The sequence below is a fragment of the Colius striatus genome, chromosome 1, assembly GCF_028858725.1.
Source record: "Colius striatus isolate bColStr4 chromosome 1, bColStr4.1.hap1, whole genome shotgun sequence".
In the NCBI taxonomy this organism is placed as follows: Eukaryota; Metazoa; Chordata; class Aves; order Coliiformes; family Coliidae; genus Colius; species Colius striatus.
Genome location: NC_084759.1, coordinates 64,159,797 through 64,183,898, shown reverse-complemented (window position 1 = coordinate 64,183,898; position 24,102 = coordinate 64,159,797).

Below are 24,102 nucleotides of genomic sequence, written 5' to 3'. Positions count from 1 at the left end.
AAACAGAAATAATGCAAATGAGAAATATTCTTTGGGAAGTATTCCTCTTGTCAAAGTAGACCGTGAAGGATAAGTAATTGGAGAGGGGGAAAAAAAGGAAAAGTTTTATTGTACTTCATCCTATACAAGGGTGAAACTGAAGAAACTCTAGAGAGGTCAAAGGAGTTATGCTTGGAGTTCAAGAGGATCTAGTAAAAATTTCCATACTGACAAATTTTGCTCTGGTTCCATGTCTTTACTGGAACTTGGAAGTGTAATTTCACACCTGGTAGATGTATTTAAGCCCACTCACTGTGCTTGAGCTACAAAAGCATGAAGTAACGGATGTGGAAAGGAAGATGAAATATGTCTGACCCTTAAGACTGTGTGTATGTGTGCACGTGTGCACGCGTGCCTGTGTGTGTGTGAGAGTGTGTGTGTATACCTGTGCATTATACTTCACAATTTTAAATGGGAGAAGGCTGTGAATGAAAGCTTATGAGCTGTTTTGCCAACTTACTGGGAACTCTTTATTTGTCAACAGTACCAGGAAGGTTCTTAACAATTGACTTTCTTAGTAGATTCCTAGGGCTTCCTTGGTTTAATTTTAGCTTTTATCTTATAATTTTATCTTCTCTTTTGGCTTAAAAGAAAAATACAGTGCAGAAGTACAGCTGGTAACACAGAAAAAAAAAAAAATTAAAATCCCTAAATATTTTAGATGGGGTTGGATTCTGCAGCAATGTTCCATTTTCAGTTATCAATATAACTGAGTTCAGTCTCTTTTTTTCTCACTTATTTACCTTCTTCCCAAAAATTCAGACATTCCAGACATAATGCACTATAAGGAAACAGTGTAGACTTACCCTGCCCACTTGTATCTATGACCTGAGAAGTGGAAAGGTGAAAACTACTTGAGAATCAAAGTAAGTAAATTAATTTTGGAAATCTCTGGAGCCAAAATGTGTTGTGGATATTTTGATTATGCAATCTGTCTTTGAATGAGCAGCCATTGCCATGTGAAAGTTAATAAATCACGAAAATGTCAACTCTACTTCTAATGATGTTGTAAGTGACATTTTATTTAAACAACTCTAGAAGTTTTTTTTCCTATCCAAGTTGGTCTAAATTCCCTCCCTTCCTACCCGGAAATTGTTGTTCTGATTTTAGCCTCAATTTCCAATTACAATATGAGACCGTTTTTTTAACTTTTTGTCCAGCATAATTTATATCGGTTCCTGCCTGAGCTTTCTCAATCTATCCATTGTTGATTTTTTTTCTTTAGAAAAATATTTCTTTTACTCATCACTTATGATAATTTTTGAAGCTAACGAAACAATGTCTGACTGAGAAAAAAAAAAAGACAAAAAATACATAACAGTCATCTGAAATTTATTTCTAAACAAGTAAAGTTTTTTGTAAAATGATCCTGAATAGATCCCTCTTGACATGAAAAACAGTATCTCAAATCCTGAGCATGAACTGACATAACTGTCTGAGCATTCTTCATAAGCTCAATCACAGAATTAGGTTCAATAGTTTCATTGGTTTTTTTCTTGCTCTTCCTTCCAATGTCTTGTAGTTTGGGCAAAAATTGATTTTTCTTTTCATGGACCCTTACTAGTAGCAGTTAATCCTTCTTTCTCTCTTAGGTATCCATAAAAGACAGGTATTAAAATGTATGATAGAAGTTACTTAAATTTTAGTAGGTGTGTAGGTGATCTGTTTGTGCTGTACTCAGGCATTCTGGAAACATGCTTCATCAGGACTATTCAGCATCAACGAAAACATTTCTTCAGGCAAAGGCATTAATCAATGATGATCTGCATCTGGACCCTACTCCAATCTTTTATCTGGCCAGGAGACATTCCTATTAGGAGGGACATTCACCTCTCAGTGCTGATTCACATCAGAAAAGGGTGTCTACTTGGAGTGGGAGAGAAGCTCATGCTTGCTGTAGCCACTTTTCTCCTTTTCTTTTTTAGCTTTTGTTTCTTCCTCTCTCCTCAGGTTATGCTTTAACTGTGGAAGTTTTCCTATTCATAATCTTGCACACTAGCTGAGCATGTGCAACTGGTTGTATTGGAATTTGTACTGCAGTTAGTGGCCAGTTGCTGATGTTTAGCACCAAACATCAGTTTGTTTTAGCTAGTGCTCAATACCTAATGCTTCACAGAGTGCTATATACTCCAGTGCTGTATGGTTACATATTTATCTTCCACATTTCCTAAGGCAAAACTCACTGATGTGTTTCTCTTATGTGTTTGTAATCCAAATACCATGTTTGCTGTCAACAAGTCATCTGGTTCAAGAATCTTTGCCTTTTTTTCTTTCTTTAACTTTTTTTTTTTAAGAGGAAGATGAGGCACAGCAACCTTCACATCTCAAAATCATTTCTGCCTCTAGGGGACCAGTCATTATGCTGCAGTGGGTATTTCAAGTTGACAAATCAATGGAGAAGATCAGGGATGAAGATGAAAGATCCAGCTAGTCTTGACCCTTGCCACTTCTTTTTTTTTAAGTATCCTTCAGCGTTGATCATGCAAAGAGTTGCGCTTAGGCTTATTTTACCACCAGCCAAGATGGAGAAAACTCATCCTTCTTTTGAACCTATCCTTCTTTTCTCCAAAGGCTTTTTGAAGCAGCCTCAGGCTTAGGGTTAATGTTTTGTCTTTCTCCTGCTCAAGACTTTATTCTTTGCCTGAAGAATTTGTGAAAATATTTCTCTTTCCTCACGTTGTAATGAACATCGTGTAATGACAATGACATATATGTGGTCTTACAGGCCTACGATCAGGACGCTGAGTATTGGTATATCCTCAGAAAAGCTTTTTTTTCTGAAACAAGGCTAAGCATGATGAATTAATAATTTACTTTGGGGATTGCTGGAGATTGTTCCTTTAATGCAGAAACATATTCTGCTTTATAGCAAACCACAGAGTGGGAAAGCATGTCAGTGATTAGGAAGAGGAAGCCTTCTCCATATGGAAGTGGGCAACATTATTCTCTTTGTTGTTCTGCTAGGCAAATTGTAAGAGGTACAATTTATTTTGTAATGAATGAAGGCTGCCTGCTATTTTAATTATTGCTTCTATTGTTGCAGTTGTCTATATACAACAGCAAATCAGTAGCATTTTGAGAGTGTAAAGATAATAACCAACTGAAATATAATCTGTTTTTAAAAGAGATTACTATAGATTATTCTTACTGTGATACTCTGAAAAAAATGTTTTAATGAAAGTGAGGAAGATTCCAAAATAAGATTTATGAAGAGTTCAGGAAATACAAAATTACTGACAACAGTCTATTGGAGACAGAGAGATATTTTAGTACTCCCTTTGAAACTCTTTAAATTTGTGTGATTTAAAAAATATCCAACGTTTCTTTGAAAACATGATGCCTTTCAAATTGTCTCCTGTAAACCATCAAATATTATACACTCTAATATTCTTCACACTTCTGAAGTTGTAGGTTGCAGTGCTTGTACCATTTTAGGTTATTTTAGTCATCAAAAATACAGTTAGTCTTCTTTTGACTTTTAGAACTAACTTTGGTGAAGAGGTATTCACATTTTCCAGGCTTAGTCCTCACATTACGGTTGAACATAAAACTCCTTTTTGATACTACTAAGGAAAAGACTTTACTGTTTTCAATCTTAATTCCACTGAAGAAGAAAGCATTTTCACATAATTAGTCCATTTGCTCCATGTGAGATTTCTTAGCAGTGACAAATAGTGCAGTATTTAGACATATTCTCCATCGTGTCAATTTTGGCATATGCTTTAATATAACTGGTAGAACAACAAGTCCCAAAGTGTGTTAGTCACAGTTTTAAGTTAATTCTTAGATGAAACCTCAAATGAGGTTTTTAGCAATCTCTTAGATTCCAGATTCTTCCTGGTCTGTAAAGATCTTAATTTATGAGATGTCCGTCATTCTGTAGCTTGTTCCTCAAAAGATGTGACATAATTTCAGTCTATTTTTACCAAGCAATACCTTACTCATCAGTTCCTAGTGTGGAATATGGGAGGAGTACATGAAAAAAAACATTGAATGTTTGTCAGCCTCCCATCTAGTCATGTTTTCTCTGGTTGTCACTAAATGCCTTCCTCTATTCTTCAAATACAAGGAGAAAGGATTTTGGTTTTAAAATCAAAAAACACACCCCACATTTCTGCATTGCACTCAAATATATTCCTTCAATGTAGTAGGAGCTGAAAAAGTTAAAGTCTGAAGCAAAGAAATAGGTGTTATGAATTAAAAAATGCTAATGGATATTAGATTTATGTCAGACTGAATCATCTTGAAAAATTACCTTCTTGGAACTGCTTCGGTCTTGGAGGTAACCACTGTACCTTACTTATTCCCAGGTGTGATGAGCCCTACCTGGCACTCAAACCTGAGGCAGTTGCTTTCTTCAGGAAATGTCAGAGTAACAGAGTGGCATCTCTTTGATAGAACCATATTCTAGTCATGTTTAATCTTGTGTTAGAATATAAGGACTGTTTATAGACCTTGAAATGTGTAACTAACTGCTTATGCTGTTATCAAGATAGTATGAGGTTTTTTAACTGAAGTTACTGAAAAGTGGCTTAATGTGAATTGGTGATACTGGAAGACAATATTTGACAAATACTGTAAAACCAAATCAAAGCAAATTTGTACCTGTTCTCGTTATTTTAAAAGCTTTTTCCTTACATTTGTTTCTACCTTTTCACATACTTCCCAACAGACATCTACGTAGCTACTTATATTCATCCGTCTGTTTTCCTTTTCACGTAATCCAAGGATTATGTGTTTTATTGGTTCAACTTGGTAACCTTTGGTTCTTAGCGGAATTCCTTGGAAAAAACACACAAACTACTCCTTCCCATGTTTGATAACTGTGTGTGTCAGCTCTTTAGTCTTATAGAAGACCTCCTGATCCAAATATCTGTCACCTCTGAAAAGTAGTTACAGCATCAGAGAATGTGGAGGCAGCATTGTCCCACTGAAGAGTGAAAGCAGCTATCTAGATCACCGTCTTACTTCACTGCTTTACACTTAGAGAATAGTCTTTAACTGCCACTTCCACACCTGTATTCCCTCACATGTGAGATTAAAATAGATAATATTTGGTTTATTGTTTATTTGTGGGTTTTTTTTAAATTTTCCAATGTTTCTTTAGTGCTTGTGCTCAGCACACATAATCTTCTATGCTAGGAAGTTTGCCTTTTCATTTTTCAACTTGCAGTTGATTCCCATGAGCTTGTTGGCCAAAGACTTTTAATAATAATGCCATACAAAATTCATCTTCAGCTATCAGGAGAGGTTTCAAAATCTAGGAGCAGAAACAATTATGTTAATAAAGCGTATTTACCTTTCAGACATGATAAGTACTTTATGATCTGGGAATAGTCAGATTTTATCACTGAAGCTGAAACATGGCAATATTACTAGTTAGGAGGTAAAACTGATCTGGAAAAAATAGTTTACATTATCAGTTACTTCTCTGTCAACCTTCTATCTCTCTGGATCAAGAAATGAAGGCCTTGGAAAATGAATATACAAAACAAATGTCTGTTGTACAGCAAGATGTTCTTTAATTTACTTCCTTTTGTTTAAAAGTGACGTCTGTTTAGCACATCGGTTTAGATATGATTTAAAGCAGTTGACATGACAGATTGAAAACTTAAAATGTAGCATGAATAATACACAGTAAATTTATGTTGGGATGTTTTTATTCACTAGGGAGCCCTGAATAAGTTAGCAGCACTTGCAGCCACAACTTATATACAGGGGAATAATTTGTTTTTATTCCATTCTTTAAGGGAGCTAAATGATATGTGCATATGTATATGTATATAAATATACACATGTGTATATTGGTCTATGTATATACATGTATAATATATATGGATATGTATGTAGTTGGTTAACTGAAATTCACATGCATACAATTCACATGCAGTTTATTAACAGTTAGCGTATCATCTCTAAATAGAGCTCACTGCAATTCGAGATGTGCCCTGCTAGGAGCTAATGAGCAAACTCCTGCCTAATATTGACAATTAATCAGGCATAAAAGCATCTAGGATCAGGACCCACTGCCAAGCATGGAAGACTCATAGAGACTTCAATGAAACATGATATATGAACAAATTTGTGTAATTGTATATCAGTCCTATGAACAAATTCCCACCAAAACACTTAATTATCTACAGTACAGAAGCAATGCATCCACCTCAGAATCAGCTAGTGGCTTTTTGGTTTGTTGTAAGCCATTTACCGTAACTAATAAACTGAAGGAAGTAATATTATGTTTTCTTGCCAGTGTTCCTGGTTTAATTGGTCTTGTATACTTGAGCCAATATCTGCATATTGGCTAGAGTAACTGAGTAATGCTTACACAATAAAAAGTGATCGTTATTGGCTGAATACTTTTGTGTTGGGATGGGAAGATTTGGTCTCAAACTGACAAAATTAATATCATCAGTTCAAAAAACAGTGCAATAAAAGGATCATTCTTGCAGTCTGAAGAGAAAGAATATAAAATATTATTTCTAATATGGAAAATATGTATTTGTTCAGATTCTATGAGCTTAAAACTGATAATCTATCAAGTATATGACTGCTTTTTCTTCTAGAATGAAAATAGTGTATCCCTTTCAAGTTCAAAATCGTAGCAGAGGCTTTTTTGGCAACATCAATAGAAAGCCTGTTATGACACAGAACAGAAAATCACTTGAAAAAGTATTGCTGTTACTCACTACAGAAGAATGATTTGTGCAAAGGTAAGGTGCTTTGGCCTTGAGACACACAGAAGTAAATTGGGTAGTTTTCCTAAGAAGCATTCTTGTTGAACTGTTTTTCTTTTCCATTTCAGTTGACAATATGGATCTGTAGTATATTGTTGGATCTGCTGTGTGATAACACAACAAAGCTTGTGTTCTGCTCTCAGCGGTGCTATTTATACATCGTAACATTTTTCAAAGTACTGCTTTGGTGTTCTACTGTTTTTTAAAAAAGACAAGATAATCTGCCCCCAAAACAGAAAAATAAATAAATAACAGCAGCTATAAGTAAGTTTCAAGTCTAGATATTCCACTGACAGTAGAGCTCCTGTTTCAGTTGATTTACAAATAAAGAGCTGCATCTTGCAAATGGTGTAATATGAGCCAGTGTCTACTACTTATCATTGGAGAAGGCAAGACCTCCTCAAATCTTTCTTTTTTTAACCTAATACTTTGAATCTACAGAAAGACCTGTCTCTAGCATTGTTCTGAGGATTGACTCTGAGTACCTGTCATCTGGAAATCTCTATAGCAATGACAGCACAAACCACAGTCTTAAGTAAATGGCACTAGCAGTGGAAGAAACAGACTAGGCATCTACTAATTTTTATTTGAAGATATCTCATAGTAAGAAAGCTTGAGATCACTGCTGAAATTTCATATTAAACTGTATCTTTATGTGGTCTCTGGGAGAGACCCTTCTGTCCTAGATGCCAATTAGCTGTGCTCAGCCAGAAGTTGAAGTGACCCTTATTCATCACTGGAAATCGGAAAAGAAGCAGGAAAGGATTTATGCAAGGCAGAAGCAAAAGACTTAAGTCATTCTTAGGAAAAAAAAAAAAAAAGGGGGGGGGAAGAAATAATTTAAAAATTTAATACTGCTATATTTAGAAATACACAGGTCACTACAAGGAAAACAAGACTAGTCATAAGTTTCCCTTATAGTGAGAATTTACATTTTCAGGCCAATGCTGTACTGTTTGACAATGACTATTTTTAATGTTAACCATCCTGTATTACTGTATGGAGTGCCTGTGCATGTCCACTCATCAGCTAAAAAATCGAGAAGAAATGTGATGACCACTTCTTAAATGCTGAATTTTCCTTACAAATACAGTATATCAGTTATATTTTTGGGAAGAGGATTATGATTATTATAATTCCTAGTTGTTCGAATAAGCAAAAGCAAGAAGAGAAACAAAACAAAAAAGAAAATGCAACACTTCATTAATTGCCCACTGCTTCCTTTAGCATCCCAATGGCCTGATAAAATGGCTGGATAGCCTCTGTGGCTCCAATATAGGTAATATGCTGTTTTAGAGTGCAGAATGAATACACAGAACAAGTCCATATGAATGATATTACATTCTTAGATAAAAACCTAGGAAGATGTGTGATATTTCTATTTAGATGGTCCTGCTCTGGGAGGGGGGTTGGACTAGATATCTTTTGAGGTCCCTTCCAACCCTTAAGATTCTGTGATTCTGTAATTCTGTGATCTCTTTTTCATTTTATATTAATAGACTTCTCTTTTTGAAACATTATTTGTTTTGGCTAATCACAATTTAAGGAAAATAAACAACTGTAGTGGAATAGATCTGCTTTTTTTAAAAAAAAATCACAGTAAATAAATAGTTTCATGAATGCTTTGCTACTCCCAAACATGCAGACATGGTATTGCAGCCCTCATAGAAAATATTCTGCTTCAATGAACAGGATGAACAATTCTCTCTTTTCTTCATATCTTTCCTAAATCGAGCCTTTAGTACTCTTGGTATACTTAGAACAGTAAAGACTATTATTTTCTCACCATTGAAAGTCTTTCCTTAACAAAAACAATTACAAGTCAAAACAAAACTATGCTATGCTTAGGATCGAGGGTGACACACCAATGGAAGAGGTTGTTCAAACCTTGATTGCTTTCTTCTCTACTTTCTCTGAAACTCATGGTACTTCACGGGACGTTTTTGACATGGTCAAAGTACTACACAACATTATTACTTAGAAAAGGACATCTGCTTTTGCCCAGCTTTAAGTAGTTTGATATTCCTACGTACTCAACCTCTTACCCATTGCAGCCAAAAAAAAATCACCTGTGAGTGTATGTATGGATATATATATCTGTACAGATATGCACAAATATATATATTTAAGATAAATCCAGAAAGATATGTATATAAATATGAATACATACATCAAGTTGATATGTTAAGATAGCACAGAATGTTTTTGTTAATTTCTGGCTGTTTATTTTAAATCTGTGTTTAATTATAAAATGCTTAATAAAGTTCATTGACTTAGTTCATTGACTAAGGTTTGTTTACCTTTGTGCCCAAGCAAGGCCCACTTGGACAGAGCAGTGAAGACAGAGAAGGGCAATCATGTCATAGCAGACTGTGAGAGAGGAGCCAATTGCCAAGGAAGCAGGTAATATCACAGGACGGCATATGGTCTTCCTCTGTACTTGGAACACAGAGTTTCCTGATGCTTCTAGGAGAAGAGTCATCAAAGGAAAATAGTGCTTGAAGAGTTAAAAAAATAAAATTGGCAATTAAAATTAAACTTTTGAAAATATTTGGAGTTTTTACTTTCTGTTGAAAAATTAATTAAAAAAATCAGGGAAGCAATCTTATGTCAGAATATCTTATGTCATACGAGGAAAGGCTGCAGGAACTGGGGCTGTTTAGTCTAGAAAAGAGGAGATTGAGGGGAGATCTTATTAACATTTACAAATATCTAAATGGTGGATGTCAGGAGGTTGGGGCATCTCTTTTTCCTATTGTACCTAGCAACAGGACAGGGGTAATGGGATGAAGCTAGAACACAAAAAGCTCCATACAGGAAAAAACTATTTCATTGTGAGGGTGAGGGAGCTCTGGCACAGGCTGCCCAGGGAGAGTATGGAGTCTCCAAGACCTGCCTGGACATGTTTCCATGTGACCTTATTTAGGTTGACCTGCTTCTGCAGGGGGATTGGACTACATGATCTCTAAAGGTCCCTTCCAATCCCTACCATTCTATGATTCTATGAATTGTTTATCATTCAAAATATATTTGCCCAGTGGAGTGAGGCTGAGCTGTTTTTGAGCCTAGCCTACAGACTCTGTCAATTGTCCTGAAGACTGATCTAGAATTACAAGTAAAGGCTGGAGACAGAGATAGACAGGACCTACCTAGACCAGCCAAAAAGTCTAGGACAACTATAAACTTAGGGCAACTGTTGAGCCACATATCACATGGTGATTTTCTGCCTGTATATGCTAGTGACACTCAGCTTTAATTTCCTTATTTCTGCCTAAAATCATTGGCATTTAGAGGTGAAGGTATGTTCATATTGCTTTTGCCATTTGATAATGGTTAATCAATAGAAGGTACAACTGCTCCTGCTAATTTTCCCTTGAAGAGCAGATGAATCAGCTTTTTGTTAAGGGCATCCAGTGGCACACCAAGTCTCATTTTAAGGCAATAAAAGGTAAACTGTGAAGGTAAAGTATAGCTGAAGTACAAAATGTTGAGATGGCTACAATTTTATGGATACAAAAGTTCTTGAAAGGGAAAATAATTTTTCTGCAGACTTAAAAGCTTATTTGGATAAGTCACTGTAGTGAAAGATTTATCCAAGCAACATAATCCAGAAAGCTTTGAAGTGCAGTCCTAACTGGGAGGTCATAATAAAAATATAAGCAGTCATGGAATTAGGGCAAAGTTCTTTCATGAGATTCAATCAGGTTAAAAGGGAAGAAAAATAAAGGATAACTGATAGACTTCCAAGGTGGAAGGAGAATTTAGAACCAAATATTCCTGAAGATTCTTTTCCTTTGAGCCAAGTCTGTAGTACATTCTCCTCAATGGCACTGAATGTGTTTATACCTTCTTAGAATATGACACTATTAACAACCAGAGAGAAATGATTTCATCAAATTACTGACATAATCATGAAGCACTAAACAATTTCTCCAAAACATCTATGAAGTTCTTAGATGTTGGCAGTTTCAGAAGTTCAGAATTTAGCTAAAAATAAGGTGATACTCTTTGTGAAAATATTCATAATTTTAAAGGCCAAAAGTAAAGTACACGATGGAAGAAGTAAACCATGCAGAAGACAGGGTAAAACTGAGCCTAGGTCCTCAGTAAGGCTATGGAATAGGAATCATGAAAAGTTTGTAAAGTTATATCTTTTTTTCAGTAAGCTGATAGAGTTGGAAAAAATAGTCAAACTATCAGATATACAAGACCTTTCTCAAGTCTGTAATAGAAAAAAAAGGTAGAAGTTCACAGTGACACAGTCACAGTTAATTTAAAGTAAAAGTAAATTTCAGTATTTATGTGTCTTGGCAAATGATACTGAGTCAGAGGAAAAAAAAAGTGTTAGGATTCTTTGCAGTAAAATATCTTCTTTTGCTCCCAACTTAGATTTATCGAGGAAGGTATTAGAAGTCTAAGGAACATCATTTGTCCTTACATATCTGACTTTTTATATGACAAATAACTTTTAAAAAATTAATATAAGCTGTACTTCCAAATATTCTTTAAATCATCTTCAAACATTTCTTCCATATACTGAAGATAAAGGAGAAACTGGATTTTGATATTTTCTTACTTTAAAATGTCATATAGGAGAATGTGTATTTTTTCATGATTTAAACATGTATAAGCTTTGCATTTTCTTTTAATGAGAACATTAAAAGTAAAAATGACATGTTTGTGCAATGTTGTTGTCACAAAAGTAGAAAAGGCAAAGAGTACAAAATTTAAAATTTCTTTCAGTGACAACTTGAGTATTTTGGATAAGAGTATTACTAATTTTTTAGTGTAGCAGTGCAGCAGCTAAAGGCAGATGGATGCTGCATTGGCCTTGACTGTATTATGAGAGTCACTGCTCCAAGTACATGTCTGGGTGCCGCCTGAGGAAAAGCCAAGTCAACTTCAGGTGAATGAAACTTCAGCTCCCAGCAAACAGAACTCATTTGAGTTTGAAAACCTGTGGAAGTACGTGACTAACTGGGAAAAATGTCAGGGCAATAAAGGGGAAGGGCCGGATTAAGAAAAAAAGTCACTGAAGTATCCCTTGGAGCTGCTCCTTGCCCACCAAACCCAAGTGCATGTAATGCAACAGCATAAACACAAATCTGAACTTTTGAAGTATTTATTGGAAAGTCTATTTCATGTTGTGACAAGTTTTTCCTTTTCTTTAGAAAATTGCAGTTAACTAGAACTAATTCCACCTATAATATTGTGAATTCAGCTTTAATTGAAAAAGTGTTCCAGTAGTATTTGTTAATAGCAGAAGTTTCAATAAATAGATCTGTAGCTCACACAGTTGTAGCAGAGCTGTATTTAAATAATTCCTTATGAAAATAGACAGAAAGCAAACATTTTTTTTTAATAAGAATACTTAAAGTCAAAATTTAAGCTGCTGCAATTTATCATTGGGTGAAGCAACTGTCCATGTCCTTGGTTTTTGTCTGCTAATGTAGATCATGCATGTAAAGTTTTTGAGCTCAGTTATCAACAAGTTCTAAAGAAATACATGGCAGGGGGCTAGAGAAAATCTATTTTTTTCCCCGAGTTCATTCTGTCAAAGGTGACTGCAACAAACTTCCTTGCCTCTTCTCTAGAAATACAAATCACCTTTGGGCTGAGAAAAAGAATCTAAAATTCCAGTCCCCGAGGAACTGATCAAGAAAACTCAGAAGTGAAATAGGTTATAAAACCAACATTTCCCAAATCTTCTAGAACTAGTGAAAAAAAAAAAACTATGTGTATATTAAAAAAACTTACAAAAACATATCCAAATAACCATGTCAAAGATAATTTCTCATTAGTCTTATATAGGTAAAAATGTTTAGCAACACTAAACAATACGGTATTCAAAATATAGAATATCTAGTTTAATGCAGATTAATTTTTAACAAGAATTCCTATGCAGTAGGCAGATAGTTCCCACATTCCATTGTGATTGACAAGCCTGACATATGGAATAGTTCACAAATTCCCAGGTGACTGACAGATGGAGAATAGAAAGGCGGATAAAGTTGCCTAGAGAGCTGAGGACGATTTCATATTCAGCGGTTTTGATCAAAAGGATTCCAGATCTCACACTAAATTTAGCACCGCTGGCAATTAGTGCATGATTTATTCAGTCCTTTCATTTGCTGGTTGACAAATGGAAAACAAGCACAAAATTAAAAATAAGTTTATTTCCAGCGTTTCGGATATTTAAAATGTGTGTGTCTTTGTTTGCACATAAATTAACATGAGATGAATTTATAGTGAGATTAAATCTGAAATGGAGATGCAAGCAATAAATAAGAGCTTTTTTATGTATCTTTCAGGCAGAACAGGTGTTTGAATTAAGAAATACTAATATGTTTAGCAGCATGACTCCACCTTTAGCATTAGGGAGTTGATGCTTCCCTAAATTTAGAATAATCTTTCTACAATTTAAGATTCTTTCATAAGCTTCCAGCATAGGTGACCATCTGTAAGTCAATAATAATGCTTTTTAGACCAATAGTAATAAAGAAAAGCTATCCCCGTGTTTTCTGAACACAATTGAAGAACTGTGTTTTTCCTACTGATGTGTCTGCATAATTCTTGCAAGTGGTAGTTACAAACAAACACAGAGTATGGGAATATCCCCGGGAGTGGATAGCACACTCTTTTATGAAAAATGTAAAGGAAACTTCAGATCTGTGCGTAAAAATTGTTGAAAATAAAATTCCCATTTCCTATCCATTCCAAAGTAACAAGTTCGTATGAACCCACTGAACAGAATATAGCAATTTCTCATCCAAAAACAGAGAACACTGCATGGTTCTCCACTCCTGGAGGAACCTACAAGTCTTGAATTTTCAGGTACATGTTTGCAATGCAGAAAACAATCTCTAATATAGTAAGAAGTATGATAAAAACTGATAAGTTCTACATCAAACTCCAAATTTAGTGTGAGCTTGTGCTCCTCTTCTGAAGAATATTGCAGGCGGTGTAGAATTCTGGATATTTCTTCTGAATGCCCAAGCAGAGTTCCGAATTGCTTGTGGAAAATACCATCATTTGCAACCTGTAAGTCTACAAAAGCTATTCTGAATAGAAAAAAAGTGGCACCACTCTTAGTGAAAGAGTGGAGACTATTAATGGTAAGTGATTTAAATCCAGAGAAGTAGAGAAACTTGTTATGAACTGGGAATAAATCCTACATAATACACTTAAAAATTATTACCTACTTATAATTGAAAATATTTTACATTTTTTGTGGCTTCAGAAACTTGGGAATAATAACAGGCAGAGATGCAGTGTAACTGTAGTTAAACCAATCTTCTTAGAAAGAAATGTGTATTTCCACTGTCTCCATGATGATTCAGTCCTAAAGCTCATGGCTTTAGGAAGTCAATAAGTTAGCATAGCACATAGCACAGCCTGAGGAGCATAGCGCACTTTGTGCTTCACTACACTGTTTCCCCTCTTCACAAGACCCTGTGGCTTAATATTGCCGTTTTCTTCTCTGGATACCTTTCCACTTCTCCCAGCAGCAACTCAAAGTAATTCCCAGACAAGCAGCTTCAGACCAGTCATGTTTTTATTTTCTTTTACAGAATTCCCTCTCCATTTCTCTCAAATGCTACAGCAAAATAAAATCATTGTCTCTCAAAAATGCGAGTCCCTTCAGACTCTTCTGCACCACTAAAAGATAGTAATTAGGCCTCCTGACTAATCCCCCCCCTTTATATTTCTTTTTACATTGAAAAAAAACCCAAACAGAAAACAAAAAACCATAACTTTAGCATTTCCAGTATCTACAGCTGTAAGCTTTGGGTGGCAACATTTGAGTGGTCGCATGGAGTATCCATATTTCTTTGGGGAATGGACAGAGAAGGGAAATAAATCCTCACAGATGAAACGTATTCTGGATTATCCCTAATGAGTGTTGGAAGATAGACTTTGTGTCTCCTCATTTAAGTTATGGTATTTCCCTTGTCTTCTCCAAATCCTAAAAGAAAAAACATTTGATTCATTTGTTGCAAAATAGTTGTCGCCTTCTCAGGGATAGGAGAGGAAATGGCAGGACTGAAAAGGGAAGCACCACATGCTCAAGAAAACCTTCAGGGAGCCTAAGAACCTGGAAAATCTGACCCACTTGAGATCAGTAGAGAGCAGAGCTGCGTCGTTATTCTTTCCTCTGTTACATCTAAGCAGCAAATGCTACTCTTCTTCAAAAAGGCAGACTTTCTGCTTTCATGGGCAAAACCAAAAAGTTAATTCTATATAGCAGGGTCTAAGTGAGGAGTAGCTCAGTGGGCATTTTTCAAGACGTCTGTTTCACTCTTTTCAGTTTTTCTTCACGTCCTTCTTAGTTTTGGGGTTTTTTTCTTTTGTCAGACAGGTAGACAACGCTTAATGGTTTCTGTTAAGGTAACATTTCCTTTCATTTGTAGCTACACAGACTAAAGATATGTATTTAAATCATAACATGAAATTCTGTACATTCAAATTATACCAGGCAGTTTGGATCCAGTCCAGACACTGGATTTTCTATGCTTCTGTCCTGTGGTTACCAGTGCTTCAAAGATCTTCATTATTCTGTGACAAGTATTATTGTCAGCTTTGTGCTAATATTCTAGGAAGGAAGTTTTTCTGAAATAGAAATTAAGTTCATCCAATGCCAAATAGTCTTGCGTCTTCTTTGTTACCACTGTCACTACAAGTGATCTCAGTGGCATTAAGGTCTTCCCAGCATCCACATTATGGGGAGTTTGTTAATGTCTTATTTATAAAGGAGATTTTTAAGCCTTGAGTTAAAGATCTATCCTTTTCTCCCTTTGCTGATGAAGTCCTGCACCTTCTGTAAGTATGTTCACAGCAGAGCTGTCTGAGTAGTAACAGAGGAGTGAGAGGCAAAGATTTTTTTTTGTCTCATGAGTTACTTTCCCTTTACACTACTGATTAGCAGTAATGAATTCTTCTTTTTTTCCTGTTTAGTTGAGATGATTCATTTGGTGAATTGTTTACTACATTTACAGTTTTAACAGAGTATTGTTTCTTCACTGTGACTGGATGACTAAACTTCTAAATAGGAGACTAGGAGAATAATGAAGAGTGTGACTCCACTGGTAGCAGAAATCAGATTTGAGTCACATCTTCATGAATCTGCCTTTCATTATTTGACCAGCTGGAGTTTATATCCATCACTACTTTAGCCTCTGCTGATTTTTCACTTCATCGTAATGTTTTGGTTAAATTCAAGAATCCACTTTCTGGGCCAGATTCTGCTTTCAATTATGTTAGTGTAAATCTAGAAGAACCTCACTGAAAGCCAGTAAAGTTATTTTTATTTATTCCAGGGCAACACAAAATGGAGTCTGACCCCTCTGCATGTGCTGCTAGGTCCCTTATATTCATCTTTACAATATCTCTATTTGTTTACAGACACTTAACAATTTTCCCCAAGAGCCCTTATCACTTGCTCCATGTGTGTTGTAAGGAAGAGAGAAGGGTTCTTGCCTGATTTTTTTTTTCTTAGCCCTTTTATTTTTCTCTCCAGACAGTATATTATGTGTTTAACTACTTAATATTATTTCCTCCCTGTCCACCCATCTGTTTATTTTAGTTGCTTCTTCCTCTTGGCTGGCTTCTGTATAGACTCTCCCCATATGCCTGCTAGGAATGTGAATGAATATGATTAACAAGCACTGAAATGCACAAATAAGATCCTACTTGAAACTCTGTTTCAGAATCTGTGTATCATGAGTATTTCAGACCATATCTGTTTCTTAGCACATTAAATATAGTTAACATAGGTGTGCAGATGAGAGCTAGTCCACATGACGAGACAGTGTTTCCATGCAACTGAGTAAGTCTTGTGAAGTAATGATTTCTGCCCAATTACTGTCTTCATCCATTCTAGCAAGAGAGTGGCTAACAGCTCTGCAGAGAAGCATGTGCTGTGCATTTGTATCTGTGTAGCAGATACGCAGAGCAGAGTCCTGCCAAAGCCTCTGGAAGTGTCATATCTTACATGGGTGTTGCAACTTCCTTTGCCTCTGCATAAGCCCTACCGCTGCTGAATTCTTCCAGAGCTCTGTTAGCTTTTACACACATAATTTAACCCAGCGTTACTTCTCTGCATGAACATATTCTGTGGAGCCCCTCTTACAGAAGGCTTCCTGTTGTATGAGAGATTGCAGTGGCATGCCATAGACCTTACAAGTGGAGATGAGGCAACAGGTTGAAAGAGTTGAGAAATTAAGATTAGGGGGAAAAAAGGGCAAAGACGAAGGATACCAAAGAGAAATGTACTGAGTTCTGTGACTGGGAATAGGTACCAGCTATGTGAGTTACACAAAATAAATCCATGTACCTTCCTTTCTGAATGCTCTGTTTCAGTTATCTTAAATCTGACTTTCAGAATTGTTTAGCTGTTTTTCAAGTAGCTATTTTTTTCTCATCTGTGGGCAATAATAACACACAATCTGTCCCATTAAGTAAGTTTTCTGCTAGGTAAGGAGTATTTCAGCTCCCAAACCAACTGGCCTGTTTCTGTGTTAATACTCAACCAACAAATAGCTGCTACTTCTGACTTTTCTGGTATTACCTGTCTTTCATACACATTGAACTTATCCTAAATGGACAGAATATGTATAAAGCGAATGGAAACATTTTTTGTTTATTTTTAACTCTGGCTGGGAAATTGGAAACAATTCATTTTCAGTCAACCTGAAAAATAGTTTGTACAAGTGCTACTATAAATGGTCAGTCCCTTCAACGATGTCAATAATTCTGGAAAACCCTTGCTACAAATAATATGCAGAGATTATTCATTTACATTTTCATAGTAAACTCATTTAGCTGTGTTTGCATCCTCTTTATGCTTGAATTCTGTGAGTCTGATTTAGTCTTACTGGCACCACTCTTTATGGAAAAACACCTTTAAATTCAGCTGCTGCCGAGTGCTTATACTAGGAAGCCCAATTACAAGGGCCACATCCCTCCAACAGCAACACAGAAACAGTGCCAGCCAGTTCATGACTGCTAACTGTTTAACTGTACAAAAACAGAAATCCATAAAATGTTTGGGCTATGTTTGAGGGGGCAGTGTATGTATTTCACAAATGTAAAAGGAGGTAACTAGCAACAAATTCTATTTTCCTGAGCAGAATAGGAAGTAAAAGTAATTAAACATACTATTTACCTATGAATAAGTCCCATGTGTTCATTAAATTCCAGACTATGCGCAGGGAAAACTTGGCAAAAAACACAAAATGCTGTAGGAACTCTGTTCTGCAGCTGTATGTGAGTCTAGGTGTACAACTCCATCAATAGGGTTCCCAGCCTGCTGCACTGTATAGACCTTTGGAAAGAAAACTTGTGTGCATCAGAGTATGTGTAACTGGCTACATATTTGGAACTCGAATTTTATAATTAATAATAAAGTCAGAGCTAAATGGTTGGTGATAAGATGCTGAAATTCAGACTGAGAAATTTGAAAACATATGGTAAGTTTTGGGTGAAATCCAACAGAATAAAGTAATAGCATTTTGTGCAAAGGCCACAGAAGGGAAATGGAAAATGTACAATGATACATTAATATATGGCCAAGGGTTACGTGTCCTACAGAGCAATATACACACTAGAAAGTAAAAAAGGTCACTGTAGGTAAATAAAGAAGTGAAAAAGTAATTAAGGGTGGAGACACAGGCATATGTGAGGTATAAAACATCCAGATATAAAAGAGATCTTGGAAATATTAGAGAATGATTTTCACCAAAAATTATGAGGAAGGTAAAGGTGAGAAATGAAATGAGGATTACAGAAAAGTTTAGGTATATATTAAGGTATTTTTTTCAAGTGTCTAAGGAATGGGAGGTCAGCAAAGGAGATGGCAATGCCTCAAAGAGAATAGAAGGATAATTTATTGAGAGGTAGATGCTTTTATTGTTCATAAAAGGAATGGGGGACATCTGCAAGGAATAGACAAATACCAAAGGAAAACAGGATCATAACAGAATAAAAAAAAAAAATAAAAATCTGAAAATTTTGGCAGAGGCTCTTGGCTGGTGAAAATCTGCCAGGCTCCTTTGCCCTCAGCAGAGCCAGTTAACCTATTAATGTGGTTAGGAAATATTTCTCCCAGTATTTCCCAGATATACTTAGAATAGATTAAAAAAGTATCAATTGTTTTCATACTCTGATATTTTGGGGGTTTATTTTTCTTTTAATTTACTTAAATAGGAACTTCTTGCATGAGCTTCAGGGTAGACTTTCCATTCACTAATCTATTCACTGCAAAAACTTACATATAACTTGAAGATGGTTTAATGTATATTGCTTTCTTTCATAGTTCTGTTAATAAGAGAAGTAGTATATGAATAGAAAAAACAAACATACTTACTTCAGACTAGAGATTCACAAAAAAGGAGAGACCGTTTTGGCCAATGCCAGTGTATATGATTTATGGGGTACAGAATATGTTTTCCTTCTGGCATTTTCAATGCAGGAACTGACTGTGTAAGCCTGCAAGTTAGATAGTGTAACACTTCAGCTGTGAGCAGTGAGACGTGCGACGGTGGAGGAGCAAGTTAGAAGTTCTGTAAAAGAAGACTCCTGTGTGAATTTAACGATTTTTGGTAGCACATTTAATGAGTCATCATACTGACTCGTAGGACTTTGGGATTCCATAGCTTGTCAGGATCAGATATACTTCAGTACCCCCTGAGAATCCAATGGCAGAGCAGTCCTAACATAACGTTTTGCGTATGTAGTGCCATGTGTGCACTGGGAAGTGTCTTGTCTTCTTTTTTTTTTCCATCAGTCCTGCTGCTAATGTTAGATGAAGATGAATCTTTTTCTTGTGATCAAAATTTTGTGATTTTCTTCTTTTTCTCTACGTCATGTTCATTTTCACAAAGCTCTAAGTCAACCTGCAGTTATAAACCACAGTTTATTTCTACGTTTGATTTTTATTAATTATGTCTACCAACTTAAGCAAAATATTTCCATTGAGCACCAATGACTAAAATGCTGATGTCATGTTACTGCCATACGGAAATCTATGGAAAAGCGCTTTGTGTTGACGCCTGGGTCAGGACTTCACAGTCACAATTGTTGAGTTGGGCTTGGGAGGAGGACCATGAGCAGGGAGGAGGATGAGAGTCCTAGAAACCCAGTGCAGTTTCTTCCAGCTCCGTTTTCCTCCCTTTAAGTACTCAGCAGGAAGGCAGAAAAAGAGCTACCTTGCTGCTTCCATTTAATAATAATAAAAAAAAAATTGTGTGAGCCTGTAAACAGTGAGCAGAAAAAAGTGTGTTCTGCAGGTGTAGCATTGCCAGTAACAAAATGGAAATCTACAAGCCAATTTTTTTGTGAAAACATTTTAATCATTTTCACACAGCTCTAAAATTAGCCCCAGTGACAGAAAACTAAACTTAGTTAATGTATTTGTAGCTGTAAGGTGTGCTGATTTATTTATGAACAGTGAATATTTTATAGAGTTGAATGAGTATTGCAAAAAAAGTAGATGAATATTCACTTCCATTTTAGAAATGGGTTGTTGTGTTTATGCCTCTTCTATGATCACTTTCTATGAAGCTTCTAGTGATTGAAATTCCCTTGAACTGGTATCAGATTATACTTTCTGAGGGCATTCAAGGATAGTGAATATAAAACTCAACCTGAATGAATCACATTAGGACCTGACCACATCTGTTGCAACTAGGATAAGGCTTCATGCAAATATACAGGCACTAGATCTGGAAACATATTTTCCAGCAGAACGCTTGTTTGTTTTTTTCTATTCAAAAATGCTATTTAATCAGCATAAAGCACTTCCAGTAATGCAGGTTTAGTTCTTAAAAAATTTAATTTCAAGAAAGAATATTTCAGTATGGCTGAAATATTCTGGTTTAGCACTTTTAGAATGCAAGGTTTTGTTTTTCTAAACTTTAAAATTACTTCCCATGTAGAAATATATTTCTCATCTATTATCCAAATCAGTCACACATTGGAAACAAAGGTAAATATTTTGACTGACCAAAAATAATTATTTTTACAAAAGTAATTTGATAATTTAAAAAAAAAAAAAAACCCGAACAAACTGTTCTTCTGGCAGTTTCAGATCTTTCAGTTCCTTATTAATCATGTTCTGTCAGCATTTTTACAGTTTCCAGGGGGGAAAAAAATTAAAAAAAAAAAAAGGTAAAGAAAAGCAAAATTCATAATTTCTTAAGTACAAGATTGCTACTCAATGAGATGAAAATATTATCCATATATAGGATGAGCTCATGTGTATGTTTCTAACAAAAACCTCCTAGACAAATTTTCATGACAGAATGTCAGTCAGAGCATAGTATTTTTTCTTACTAGGTCATATATTTAAAGGTTTTTCAGATCAATAAAGCAGAGATAAACTATATTGAAAGTGCTTATAGGAAAGAACCCTGTCCAAGCAAAGGACTAACAGCAAAGGAAACTTTCTGGTAACAAGTACTTTGTTTCTCCAGGACAGTGTTCACAGACAATGGAAGAATTTATCTGACTCCAAAGCTTTTCTTCCAGTTATGTGTGAACTTTGTATGTTGTATAAAAGCATTATCAATAGTAAAGGTACAGAAAACAAACATGTCCATTTGCCTACACCGTGCTAATATCAAGACCATGTATCAACCATCCTATTTCATAGCCTGTCATTTTAGAACAAACCTACCTGCCTGTATTACAACTCTGCTCTAATGCACAACCTGAAGCGAAGGAAGCATAGAGGTATGAGTTAACTTTGCTAACTGGCAGACTTAGGCATCAGGATGGAATAGTTCAGGCAGAACTGTCCAGATCCTTTTTGCTGAAGTGTCTGTTGGTCTGGATTTGTTTCTTATCTACTTAAGGCAAAGAAAATATTTGCATGATTCCCTCTGTTTAAGGTTTGTTTAACAAAGAGGATTTCTAAAATTACTTGCCGGAACTATGACATTTGGGCAAGTTAAAAGTGAGAGGCAGACAGAGCTTTCTGTCTATTAAGAACTATGCATACCTGTGTCTTATACATAAGGTGAAAATATTAAAGACTGAAGCCAATCTTTAAAATTAAAAATTAAACTGAAGATCCCTGCCTTAGGGTGAGCAGTGGAAGTAGGGAATGATTCTGTAATACAAAGACATAGTCTATCCCCTTGAACCCTGGAGCAGCAGCAGAACCTTGCTGCAAGATCAGCTGTGCCAAGCAGGTTTTGCCTCTTATCTCACCCACAGAGTATTTCTCGACCTTTGGAACATGCTGGCCCTTCGATAAAGTGATAAACAATCTGATAGTTCAAGCTTATTTTTTCACAGTACCTTTTTTTTAAGTTGTCTATGCCATCATTTTCTGTGATGTCCCGATAAGGCTACATCACTACAAGGAGGATAGGATGGACTTCCTGAGACTAGACCTTCAATTGAACGCTCATTTATGATAAAAATAGAAAAGGTGCATCATGTGTTGACCTTGGCTGTTAGCCTGTTACTAAGTATAATCCAGGCAGAGACATCTTACAAGATATGATCATCAAAAAGTGGATTATGTAGCACAACTCTGCTCCAATGCTGGAACACTCAAATTCTATTTGGAAAAGTGTCAGCAATATAGTGTTTGTATCCATGAGAAGCCCCTGGCAGGAGCTTCTGCACAGGTTGTTATGCTATCACCTGAAACCAATTACCTGAAACAAATAAGTTCTTCCTTAAAACACCCTACTCTGAATTCTCATTAGGTACTTGGACTAGTTTAGCAGCGCTGTTCAGACTTCCTTACAGAAAAAGAAAGATGACGTTGATTGCTGGGCAGAGACACTTAGATATTGGTTGCTGGGTGTCTTTTAGCTTCCCTGTAGTAACGGAAGCTTTTCAACTTCCTTGTAAATAACTGATAAATTCCTGTGCATCACTGTATTTATTTAATGTCTGTAACATATGTCCATTTATAGGACAAAAGAAAAAGTTTTAATATAACGATGCACAGCTGTGGTCAAGATTCTCCATTAATTAGAAATAGAAGAGGAACTAATGGCATGTTCACAACATGCAGTGAAATATGTTTAATTAACATGGAGAGGCCTCCAAAAATAGTATCTAACTGAGCTAACTCCAAAAGCAGTAATATTGCATTTACTTGGCAAACCACTTAAGCTAATTAGCCTTGCAATGAGAGGAGGCTTAGTAGCTCAGTTATATTGTCTTTCCTCTGCAAACATATTGCTTCTGGGGCCAAGTGAGGGACTTTGCCTGGCACTGCTTTTCACCCTGTAAGCCTGTTACCACGCTCCCGCTTGCCTCCCAGGTTGTGCTGCATGCTCCACTCTTGTGCTGTTCTTCTCTATTTTTTGAGGAGAGGAGGGGAGTGAACAAACAGACCAACTTCAGTGTTGTCTCAGACTGACCATGCTAATATTTTCAAGTTCAACAAGTGCTTAAATGTTCAATATATTATGAAAAAAAGCAACATACAGCTATGCTTGATCTCGCTCAAAATGAAAATGAACTAATAAGGCTAGAGAAAAAAAAAGAAAAAAAAAAAGGTAAATTAGAAAAATACCTGAAGAATAACTGATAGTATAACATTATGCATAGTCTGTACAGGAAAGCCTGAATATTTTGTGCAAAGGTGGGGGTGGGGAGGGAACAAATTACTTGTTCAAGTGTCACAAAGTCAAGTAAAATGGCAATTGGCATTTGAGATAAGATGGCATTTGCAGACTTGTTGAGGCACTTAGCTGGCAAATAGAAGAGTATCTCAAATAGGGCAGCATGGGACAGTTGAAGCAAAATTCTTGGTAGCAGTATGTTATTAAGTTTCCAGAGAATGTCAGTGACTTGTTTCTGATGTCCTGAAAGTACAGACGTTTTACAAGGGAGACCATAAAAATATTCCTAGAACTGTGACAGACTATCCTACATGTGGGAACATAGGAAACTTTAAACTTACAGCTCATTAACATATCAGATTTCAGAAATGTATGTTGAGGCATTTGAAACTATCATACTAAACATAAAACACACTGTTAGAGACACAGTATATAGATTAGGGATCTTGGTTTACTGTCACAACTTTGGAGCAATAATCTGAATGAACATATGATAGTAGTTGCATACGTTTCAGATAAATATCTGTAATTTTCAGTGCCTCATAAGTAAGATCTGTCCTTTGAGGGTAAGGTTGTTTTTTTTTTTTTTCTCCTGTGTAGTGACTGTGCTTCATTATTGATATGGAAGCAATTTATTAGATTTTTCATTTATAGCAGCATTTATTTTGGAAAAAGTGAAGGCACTACATTTTTACAATGATCTCAAATTTAAGTAAGTAGCATATTTAACTAGTGAGTGA